Source organism: Cryptomeria japonica, chromosome 7, assembly GCF_030272615.1.
Source record: "Cryptomeria japonica chromosome 7, Sugi_1.0, whole genome shotgun sequence".
In the NCBI taxonomy this organism is placed as follows: domain Eukaryota; kingdom Viridiplantae; phylum Streptophyta; class Pinopsida; order Cupressales; family Cupressaceae; genus Cryptomeria; species Cryptomeria japonica.
In genome coordinates, this window is record NC_081411.1 from 132,303,452 (window position 1) to 132,314,525 (window position 11,074).

Consider the following 11,074-nt stretch of genomic DNA (forward strand, 5'->3'; position numbering starts at 1 on the left):
CCAAGGTTGGATAACAGAGCAGCCGATGCAATGGCTACTATCGCTTCACTGCTACAAATTCCAGAGCAAAAAGCTCATTATGAATTCCTGGTAGAGTAACTGTTCTCCCCAGCCTATGACCATTCTGCATCCCATGTTATCTATGCATTGACCGGTTCTGACTCTCAGTTATACAGAACGATATATGAGTATCTTAAAACAAATACACTACCCATTGACCTATCTTGAAACCAGAAACATAACTTTATCCACAAGCTGCCCATTATACCCTCACTGCTAATACTTTATACCATTGAGGTCTAGATGGTACTCTTCTTTGTTGTCTTGATCATAATGAATATGAATTTGCTTTACATGAGCTTCATGAAAGAATCTATGGCACACATTCAATTGGTCCTAATCTTTCTAAAAAACTTCTAAGAATGGGATATTATTGAATGGCGATGGAAAAAGACTCTTATCAATTTGCAAAGAAATGTCCTAAATGCCAAATCCATGGCAATCTTATACATGCACTTGCACATGAACTACAACCATTTACAACATCTTGGCCTTTTTGTCAATGGGGCCTAGACTTGGTAACAAAAATCCATCCTTCCTCTTCAAATGGACACAAGTTCATTATCACTACAACAGAATACTTTACCAAATGGATTGAAGCAACTCCCATGACCACAATGACTGGAAAACAAATTGCCTCTTTCATTCTTAATTATCTGATCTACAGATATGGCATTCCAAGTTCCATCATCACAGATAATGGATGACCTTTCAAAAACAAGGATGTGCGAGAACTATGTGAACGATTCAAAATACAACATCCTTTCTCTATACCTTACTACCGACAGGGGAATGATCAAGCATAGGCATCCATCAAAACCATATTGAAAATCCTCAAGAAAACAGTGAATGATGCTGGAAAAGATTGGCACGTGCAACTCAATCCAACACTTTGGGCATATAGAACTAGTATCTGCATACCTACAGGAGCTATGCCATATTCATTGTGTATAGATCAGAAGCAATTTTAACCCTAGAGGTAGAAATCCCCCCTCTTAGAGTATCTTTCGAAAGGCCTCATTCCAGATGAAGAGTATCGAGTCAACCGACTGCAAGAACTTGAAGTTCTAGATGAAAAATGACAACATGCCTACACTCACCTCAAAGCATATCAGCAACGCATGTGTAGAAACTACAACCACAAGTTCATCCCCAGAATCTTCAAGATTGGTGATCTAGTACACAAAGAAAATTCTAGAAATCAAAAGGATCAGGAAAAGGAAGGGAAATTTGAACCTAACTAGTTAGTTCCCTATGTTATCATATCAGCCTATGGATCAAGTGCTTATCAACTAACAACTTCAAAAGGAGATGTGCTTGACGAACCAACTAACAACATCCACTTGAAGAAATACTATACTTGAGCAGTCTGATGCACGAAAAAAATAAAAAATCAGAAAAAGAAAAATAAAAAGGTACAATAAAAACAACTAGTGAAAACCTAGCAACAGGCGCTATTGTGAGAGGACAACTCCTCTATCTATCTTTATTCTCAAACTTTTATATCCAAAATCCAGCACTACCGTCCATCGCCCAACACTTTATCAAAGCAACATCATCTAGGATATCCTTAGCATAGTCACTATCTGGGTTTATCTGAAACTCATTTCATCATATCCCACCATGGCTTAGTAATCACTGTACATATCCACGTCAGGAGGTAAATTTAGCTTGGGGCAACATTGATCAACTGTCCATCCTAAATCAAAAATTGTAGCAGACTAAGACAACAGACTAAGAGTATCATGTCTAGCAAACAAACATTCAACAAATAAGCGAACCAAACATGGATACACTTAATAGATTCACAACACATGATGGATGATTTTCTGAAGTATCAAATGTTTGCATCTGGCATGAATTTTTGACTATTTTTGCACTTAAATTTTTTTTTTGAACTATTGGATCCTCTACATTTTCTCAATGATGCATCAAGCTAGAGAAATTCATGGGAACTCCAATGTTTTTAGTTTTCTATCTGTGAGGTGATCACTTGTACTGTGTAAATACTTTTCTCGAGATGTGATTCACAACATATCACTGAAGACATGATTCCACTTTGTGCATACAAATGATTTAATCTTGTCTGTTTATATGCAAGCCACGCTCTAGTCATCTTGGTTCAATTATACCTTGATATTTGTGCCATCTTGCAAAATAAAAAAATCATGTAAATTTTTCTAAGGTCATTATGGTTCAATTATACCATTATGCTTGTATAAATTTTCAACATATCCCAACAAAGCAATGCTCAATAATGATAACCACAAAGAAAGAAACCACATGTGACTATACAGGAATGACAAATGGAAGAATGAGGATAATCAATTAGTTGCATATCATTTTACAATTAGTTGCACATTATTATCATATCATACATCTCATTTCCAAGATACATCTCACATCATTATCATATCATACATCTCATTTTCAAGATACATCTCACATCATTATCATATCATGCATCATCATATCATGTCCATCATAATCAAATCAAAAAAGCATCTATATAAGCATTGCATCATCATCATAAAAACATCAAAATCATGTAGAAAGCATCATCCATCAAGCACATCTCATATGGATCAAAGAAAACAGTGACATGTGTGTATATATATATATATATATATATATATATATATATCTCAAAAATGATCAAATGTACAAAATATGTCATGTCCGTCCCAAAATACAACAAAATGATCAAAATACAATGGAGACAACGTCTCTCAGGTATGACTATCTCCTAAGGGTGACGGTCTCGCAACAGATGTCCCAACACCAGGATCTCCAGGTCGATCCTGACGAGTAGGCCTTGTCATGCCTCTACTCTCTGTCCTCGACCAAGTCTGCCTGGATCGACTGGATCTGGTAGCCATAAAACTAGGAACTCTACGCTCCCGAGGTACCACATCCTCATAATGCCTCTGATAATACTCAACCTCCTTGGCTATGTAAGCCAACTCCCTCAGGGTGTCTCTCATCAAGCCACCTGACACCGCTCTACCAAAAGTCTTTGCTCAAGCCTCAGCTCAACCCAACTGCTCCCAAACTGTATCCTGCTTAGTAATTAGCTATGTAATCTACTGCTAATGTGCCAGTAGTTGTGTTTGTAGGTGCTGCACTGACAATTGTAAGGTCCTAATCTAAGCGTCCTCCCAGTGAGTCAAAATCCGAATCTGGAGGGGTACTTGTGAAGTGGTACCCCCTACCCCTCTCCCTGTCCTCGGTGCTAGTGGAGGTAAAATATGTGACCTCCTCCTCTAGGTCGGATGTCTAAACTCATCTATCCCTCCCACCACCGCTATCACCTCTCCATCCCATCCTTTACCCACACCTTGCAATCCATATACGGTCTCCAGACGACCATATCAATATCATCAAGCACTTGCCTCCAATGCTCTAGTTTACGCAGCTTATGCTAGACAGCTATCCCTCAGTATCCATATGAATAAGCGCACCCAACTGGCCTTTCTCTATCCACAAGTGGCCTAGCTGTGGGAATATGCTCCCACGCCCATACCTGTAGCAGCATAACCCTAGCTGATAGACTATTGTATCCCAAGTAAACCACCTGATGCAGATCCCTATATAAGTGGGCCAACATAGCCGACCCCCATGCAAATCGGCGACCCTTTGTCACCATGTCCTCCAAAACCAACCCCCATCCTACTGCCAGTCCCCTCGACCTACTGTCAGGACATAAGAAGCCACCTATCAATCCTGCTAGCACTAATGATAGAGGAGCATAATCCAAATCAATAAACTCCTACCATGGGATCTCATATGCACAAATATGCTCATCATACAAAATCTAATGAAGAGCCTCTTTGCCACCCTCCTCAGTTTGCTCATATGGCAATAATGCACCTACCACAGGAATTCGCAAAATCCGGTAGCAATCCTCGGGTGTCACTGTAATCTCACCTATCGCCAAATGAAAGGTGCTGGTGTCACTGTGCCACCTCTCAACCAAAGTTGTCAACAAACCCCCGTTAATGATATACCAGGGCATCTCTAACAAAGAGGATAGGCTACATCTCTCATTAATATCCTGGCCTTCCTATGTCAGTGGTGGTATCAAGGACCACGGTCTTGAAAATCGCTCTCGTGACTGCACAACCCAAGCCTCTCCTTTCGCAAACAAAACATGTCCGATATCAGTTTCCTCATCAAATCACAAATCAAATCAAATTCCATATCAACTTGAAACAATGCAAATCAAATCAAGTTCCACATCATATCAATCCATATCAACAGCAGATCAACATCAACTTGAAACAATGAATATCAAATCAAGTTCCACAACCATATCAACTTGAAAAACAACTCAAGTTCCACATCCATATTAACTTGTAAAACAACTCAAGTAACACATTCATATCAACTTCTAAAACAACTCAAGTTCCACAGCCATATCAACTTAAAAAACAACACAAGTCCCACATTCATATCAACTTGAAACAATGAATATCAAATCAATTTCGTATCAAACATCCATATCAAAATCCACATCATATAAAATCTATATCAACATCAAATCAACATCAACTTGAAACATTGAAAATCAAATCAAGTTCTCTATCAAAAACACCATATCCAAACTCATATTGGACAATTTATCAAAACAACGACAACAAACACGCAGACTAACTATCACACCCATCCCGGAAAAACTGGCAAACACCTACCTATCTTTCTTCATCTCATAAATCCTCACCAAATCCTATTTTCCCTAATTTTTTCTGCCCATGCACTGAAATCTTTTATCCAGGCACTACACTACTCGACATGCGCTATCCAAAAAATCTCCATGCGCTACCAAATTAACCCTAGGTGCTAACCTAAACCTATGCGCTATCATGTTCTAGCTTTACGCCACCTAACTAACCCTATGCGCTAAACTCTATCTATGCGCTAACCTAATCTACTTCTGCACTGCAAACCTAACCCTATGTGCTAGGTCGCACCTACGTGCTAGCCTAACCTACCTATGTGACCCCCTACCCTATGCGCTAGGTCTCACCTATGCAATACCCTTTTCCCCCTATGCGCTAGGCTGCAAACCCACTGTGCTAAAAGATGTCAATGTGCTACCCTAACCCCCCTCTACGGTACCCAAAAGTACTCAGATGCTACCCTAGTTCCTAAAACTCGATGAGCTACCCTTTCGTATGCGCTAGGGTGCAGACCCTACACGCTAAACTGTGAAAATACATGTCAAAAATTGGAAAACATGATCAAAAATGACAAAACAAAAAGTTAAAAGGGGTCAAAATTGATGACTTATGAGTCGTCCATACGTGGCAGGCCTCTGATATCTCTGGACGCACTTGAAATGATGAGAAGCATGGGGAACTGACATTTTGTCTTCTCTCCAAATGTCACTTTGTCCAAAGTCAACAAGCACAAATGAAACAAAATGAATCACTTTTTATCTTTTCATGGGGTAAACGGAAATTAGGGTTATGTGGTGGAACATGGAAATTGCTCATGATCTCACTTCTAACCCTAACAAACATCATTATCAAGAGATGAATCAAATTATCGTATTCAACATAGACAAATTTTTTAAATGCAATCAATTTTATCAACTCAAATAAAATTTTCAAATTTTGATTCATCTCCCGAGGGGGCATTATCATCATCATTTATCAAATCTGGGGCCTGACATGAACATCTCGATACATGACATCAAACTAATAATAATTAAATTTTGATGACACATCATTTTTCTTTGAATCAACATGTGCACACACGTCAATTCAAAGAGGGGCAAAATGTAGACGTATAAAAATGACCATATGCCTAAATGAATATTTTAAATGTTCATTTTATTCTCATTCCTCTATTTAGTTAAATCTAATTTAGTTAAATTATCCACATTCCTCTATTTGATTAAATAAATTATTCAATTTATTTATTTAAATTCACTTAAGCCTTTTATGTCATTTAATTTAATAAATCATTTAATTTAATTAAATCCCTTCTCTCTCTTTTAATTAAATTTACATTTAATTAAATAGTTCACCCTAATTAAATAAATCTAATTTATTTAAATCCTCCACTTGTAACCATAATTGAAATAAAGCAATTTATTTTAATTAAATCCTATTATCCCTCACCCACTTGCATTTTCCTACATCTCCCACTTGCCTCCTAACCCTCTTCCTAAAATTCTTCTAGAATATCTCTAATCTTAATCAATTAACCTAAACCCTTCAATTATCCCCTTTCCCTAATTTTGAGGAGGTCACTTCTCAAATTTGGAGTAAATTCTTCCAAAGGCATTAAATCCTTTATGCCTTCAACAAGCTAACTTGTTGAATATCCCCAAATTTGGAAGGACTCTTACAAGTTTTTCCCAAAAGTCTTTCAAACCATTAATGGTTAACTAACCCTTAGTGGCATGGTTAGAGACTTTTTTCCTAACTCAACCCTCATCTAACGCAGGGGTCTCATCAAGCATTCATTTCTTTGAACATTGTTATCCCTTTAACCTTTGCATAAGAGTTTATCCCTTGGGTAAAAGATTTATCCATTGGATAACCCTAACTAACCTTAACCCTTACCTTCTAAGGTAACCATGACGTCTTCTCAAGAATTTAATGCTTCTTACCTCTCCTCTGAAGCAGTCTTATGTTGACAATTGTCACCATTTCATTGGTGAAAATTGTAAACATGGATTGATAACTTTCAATCCTTACCCTTGATAAGCTCCTCAAAATCTTGACCATCCATTGCCCTATTTTCCCTATAAATAGAGCCCTCATTCCTCCATTTCAATATCTCCAAGTCTTTAGCATCATACTTATACTTAATTTTAACAAGCATTTAGTCTCTCTTTGCAATAGAAATAAATCTAATAATCATTTTAGAGTATTTCTATCATCTTAGATTAAATCATATAGCTAATATATCATGTTAGGATAGCATTTTTACTAACCTTGTCATCTTATCATCTAGTTTAGTTCATTTAGTAAAATCATGCATAGATAGGAGGCATTCATGCTAAATTTGACTTAGAACATCCCTTGTTCTTGCATTCGTCATCCCTAAGTCACTTTGCTCAGTGATCTGAGAGCAAAGGCATTGGCTTGAGGGACCTTGTGAGATAGAGAACCATGGAACAATCCTTGGGAAGTTGAGCTATTCCTCATAGCTCCATAACTTGCACCAAGAGTCCCATGGGTGTGTGGGAAAGTCCTTGAAATATTTTCACATTTTGGATTTCATTGAACTGCTTTTCCTGCATACAAATATGTTACTAGTTACTTGGAGAGTGTTAGTCAATTTTATTGCTAACTTGCAGAAATAATAAAGAAGGTCCTAGATGTAGAGTTCAAACATTTGGCGTTGAATGTTTTCACATATTTATCGCATGAATTTGTGTAGGATATTTGTATCAAGTAAAATATTTCTTCCTTGGAGAGATTATGGAATGATTCTATTCAAGAGGAAAATTAAATGGAGTCAAAAGTTGATAAGAAAGGTAATTATTGAAATTTAACTCTCATTAGACAACAATAAAGAAATAAAAGTGTATATAGTGAAAATAGAAGACTAAACTGTTGTGAAACCAACAAAGATCCAACTACATAAAAACCCTAGTTCTACAATTAAAATCCACCATACACCAATGAAGAGCCCAAAACACGTAAAACATCAAAACATGAAAAATTATACCATTCACATGTTTGGTAGAGTTTGATCTCCATTATTTCCTCTCTATTGATCTTGTTTGACACGGTTTCTCTTAGATTTTATGTATGCACAAGAGCTCAACAAAGAATAGATTGTGGTTGTGTAGACACTTGAGTGATTGATCATATGTACATTGATTGATTACATTTGTTAGGGCTGTGAAAGGATGAAGGAATCCTCTTCTATAGAGAACACCTTAGCAAATTGAGGGATATGATTAAGAGGTGAAGGTATAAATGGTTAGCTAATATTAAAGGTTAAGTATAGAAAATAATAAAACATTAGAGAGGTGGTTAAATGAAAATTAAGAGAGGAATGATAAGTGTCGTGGAGGAAAAAAGCTAATGAATTAATTAAACAAATAAATATTTATTTAATTAATAGAAGAAGTGGGACCAATTAAATAAATTAAATATTATATAATTTAGGGAAAGCATAAATTAAATAAATAAAAACTATTTATTTAACTAGGGAAAGGCTAGACAAGGCTTAGTGAATTTTAAATTAAATTAATAAAAATATATTTAATTAATAGAAGGCTTAGGATAAAATAATTAAATAGATAAAATATTTGTTGAATTAGGTTAGGACAATTTTAAGTGTCTACAATAAGATAAAAAATAAAAAACTTGGAAAAACGAAAGAGTGCAAATTCTCATATCTAGGGAAAAAGAATTCAAACAAAAGCATGTGGTATATTTATTATATGTTTGGTCATCATACTTCAAAGTGTCAAAACATGAAGAATGTACAATGAAACAAACACCATGAACTAGAAACCTCTATAGAAATTTAAATGAACAAGTTTATTGGCAAGTTTGAGAATTTTTTTTCTATAGTTTTTTTATTTTTTAATCAGCAAATTTCAAAGGGTACTTGGTTTGTAAATAGTGGCATCTCTAGGCATGTGACATTACCTTGATTATTTTTTATTAAACTACAACATAACTATATAATTCAAATTGAGATTGGAAATGATGTAAAATATCTAGTAGCAATTGTTGTACAATTCGTTTTTCATCACATGAGGTAAGTTTTTAGAGTTTGAAAAAAAAAAATTGTTCTGAATCTCTATAAAATCACATTCAATTTTTGTACTAGAGGAGGTGATATATAGTTAAATTCAAACATCGTTGAGTTATTATTAAGTTAAAAAGATCTAGCCCAGTGATGACACGAGTTATAGGGGTTAGAAAAGGTATCCTTTATAGGTTATAGGATGAACAGTTGCAACTTTACTTAATAGCAATGACAAATTGTGCAAGTTATGGCTCAAGAGGATGGATCATTTTCTTCATGCAACTTTACTTGATATTTTTGCAAGAATTCAAATTTTAGCATTGAATAGAAAATAATTTGCAGAGGTTGCACACTTGGTAAACATACTAAGGTTGCTTTCCAAGGCAGTGAACATAAGTTTAAGGTGATTTAGACTTAGTGCATTTAAGAAGAGTGGAACTCCTAAGATGTTTTCTAAGCACATAATATTGATGAGTAAAATCATCGAATCTTACAACCTCCAAGAAGTAGGGGATTGGCATTTAGTTGATATTCTGACTAAACCTGTAACAAAAGAAATGTTTGAAGTATGTAGAGACAAACTTAAATTGGCGTAGATTTCCTCTTACTAAATGAAAGTACTAAATTTTTAGCTCAATTAAAAATGTATGCACATGTTCATTGTGAACATACAAGTAATTTGTGTTATTTCTATTTTGTAATTCACTATAGTGATTACAGTGAAAGTCTTGAGTTATTTCTATTTTGTAATTCAATTTCATGATTATAGTGAAAAAAAATTATTTAGTTAATTAAATATAATAAAGTGTAGATGGTCGCTTATCTTACAAGTAATTTGTTCTATGAGATTATTATTTTTTTGTTGAATAGTATAAAACATTGATGCAAGATAGAAATTCAATAACTCAATACAATATTACAATTCCATCCAATTGTAGTTGATAAGTGTAGACCCTTCTCATAGCTAAATATCTAAATTTTTTGACAATAGTGAAGACCCTTCTCATAGTTGTGGTTGGGGCCTCACTTTTTTCAATGGATAACCTATTGGTTTTTAATCTATCTATGCTTCTAATGATCCTAAAAGTATATTTATTCTTGGGGATTGGATGGCCAAAAGTCTCCTTGATGTTGACTGGCTATTGGGAGGGGATTTTAGTATGGTATAGCATCATGAGGACCAAAATTCATACAATTATTGTAAAATTGGAAATGAAGAAGTTGATAGGTAGATCTAACATCACAATTTAATTGGAGTAGTGGACCCCATCCATAATAAATTTTCAAGCAATTTTTGTATTAATAAAATTAAGATAGGGTCATCCCAATACATAACCACAAAAGAGAAACCAAGAGAGAACATGAGGGATATGCAACTAGCAAAAAGAACCCCCTACTAAACACAACAAAAACCTAGTAGGGTAGATAGAGAATTATCACCTAATTTAAACAACCAACATACAAAAATAGACTGGGTCCACCAAAACATAAAACAACTACCCAACACAGACACAAAGAGATGGTTTGTCTCTTCAAGGTATCCTTGTCCTACCATGATAGAATTATAAAGCACTCAGAGGGGGAAGTGAATCAGTGATAGAAAAAACAATAACAGTTTAAACCCAGACCGGTAAAAACAATTAACCATTTTACTTAAAGACTTTGAATGCAATCCAACTTGTTATAAAAGAAGTTACAACAATTAAAATATTCACCATAACACAAATATTTATACGTGGAAAAACCAACTGGGAAAAACCACGGTGAGATGGGACTCACAATTTAACTATCTATAGAAATAGGTAACTAACTGGTTAAGGTCTACAAAGTGCTTTGTTAGGAGAAAATCCTATTAAAGATCCCAAAGCCATGTTAGGAGCTATTCTTGGTTAAAGATAATACCCTGTTAGGAGTAACCTCGGTAGAGGATTTCAAATCCAAACTAATGGATCATCTTGTTAGAGGATTTGTACAATGAAGCTTGTTAGAGCTTACCCAGTTAGGGTATTTAACTATTGTAGTGATTAGAAAACAACACGTGGTATGATTTAGAAATAGCACATCTTGTTTTTATAGATTTTTTTTGCTCACTCAATACTGCATCACCGACATATTCTGTAACTCCTTCAATAAATAACATCAACTCTAACTCATAACATCACTCGTATCTTGCATATCAAAATAACTCATCACAATGTCTTTTTATAGACATTAGATTTCATGTCAGCTCAAGAACCTCATCACAATTTTATAGGTTCACTATGTATACAGTGAAAATGGATAACAACAA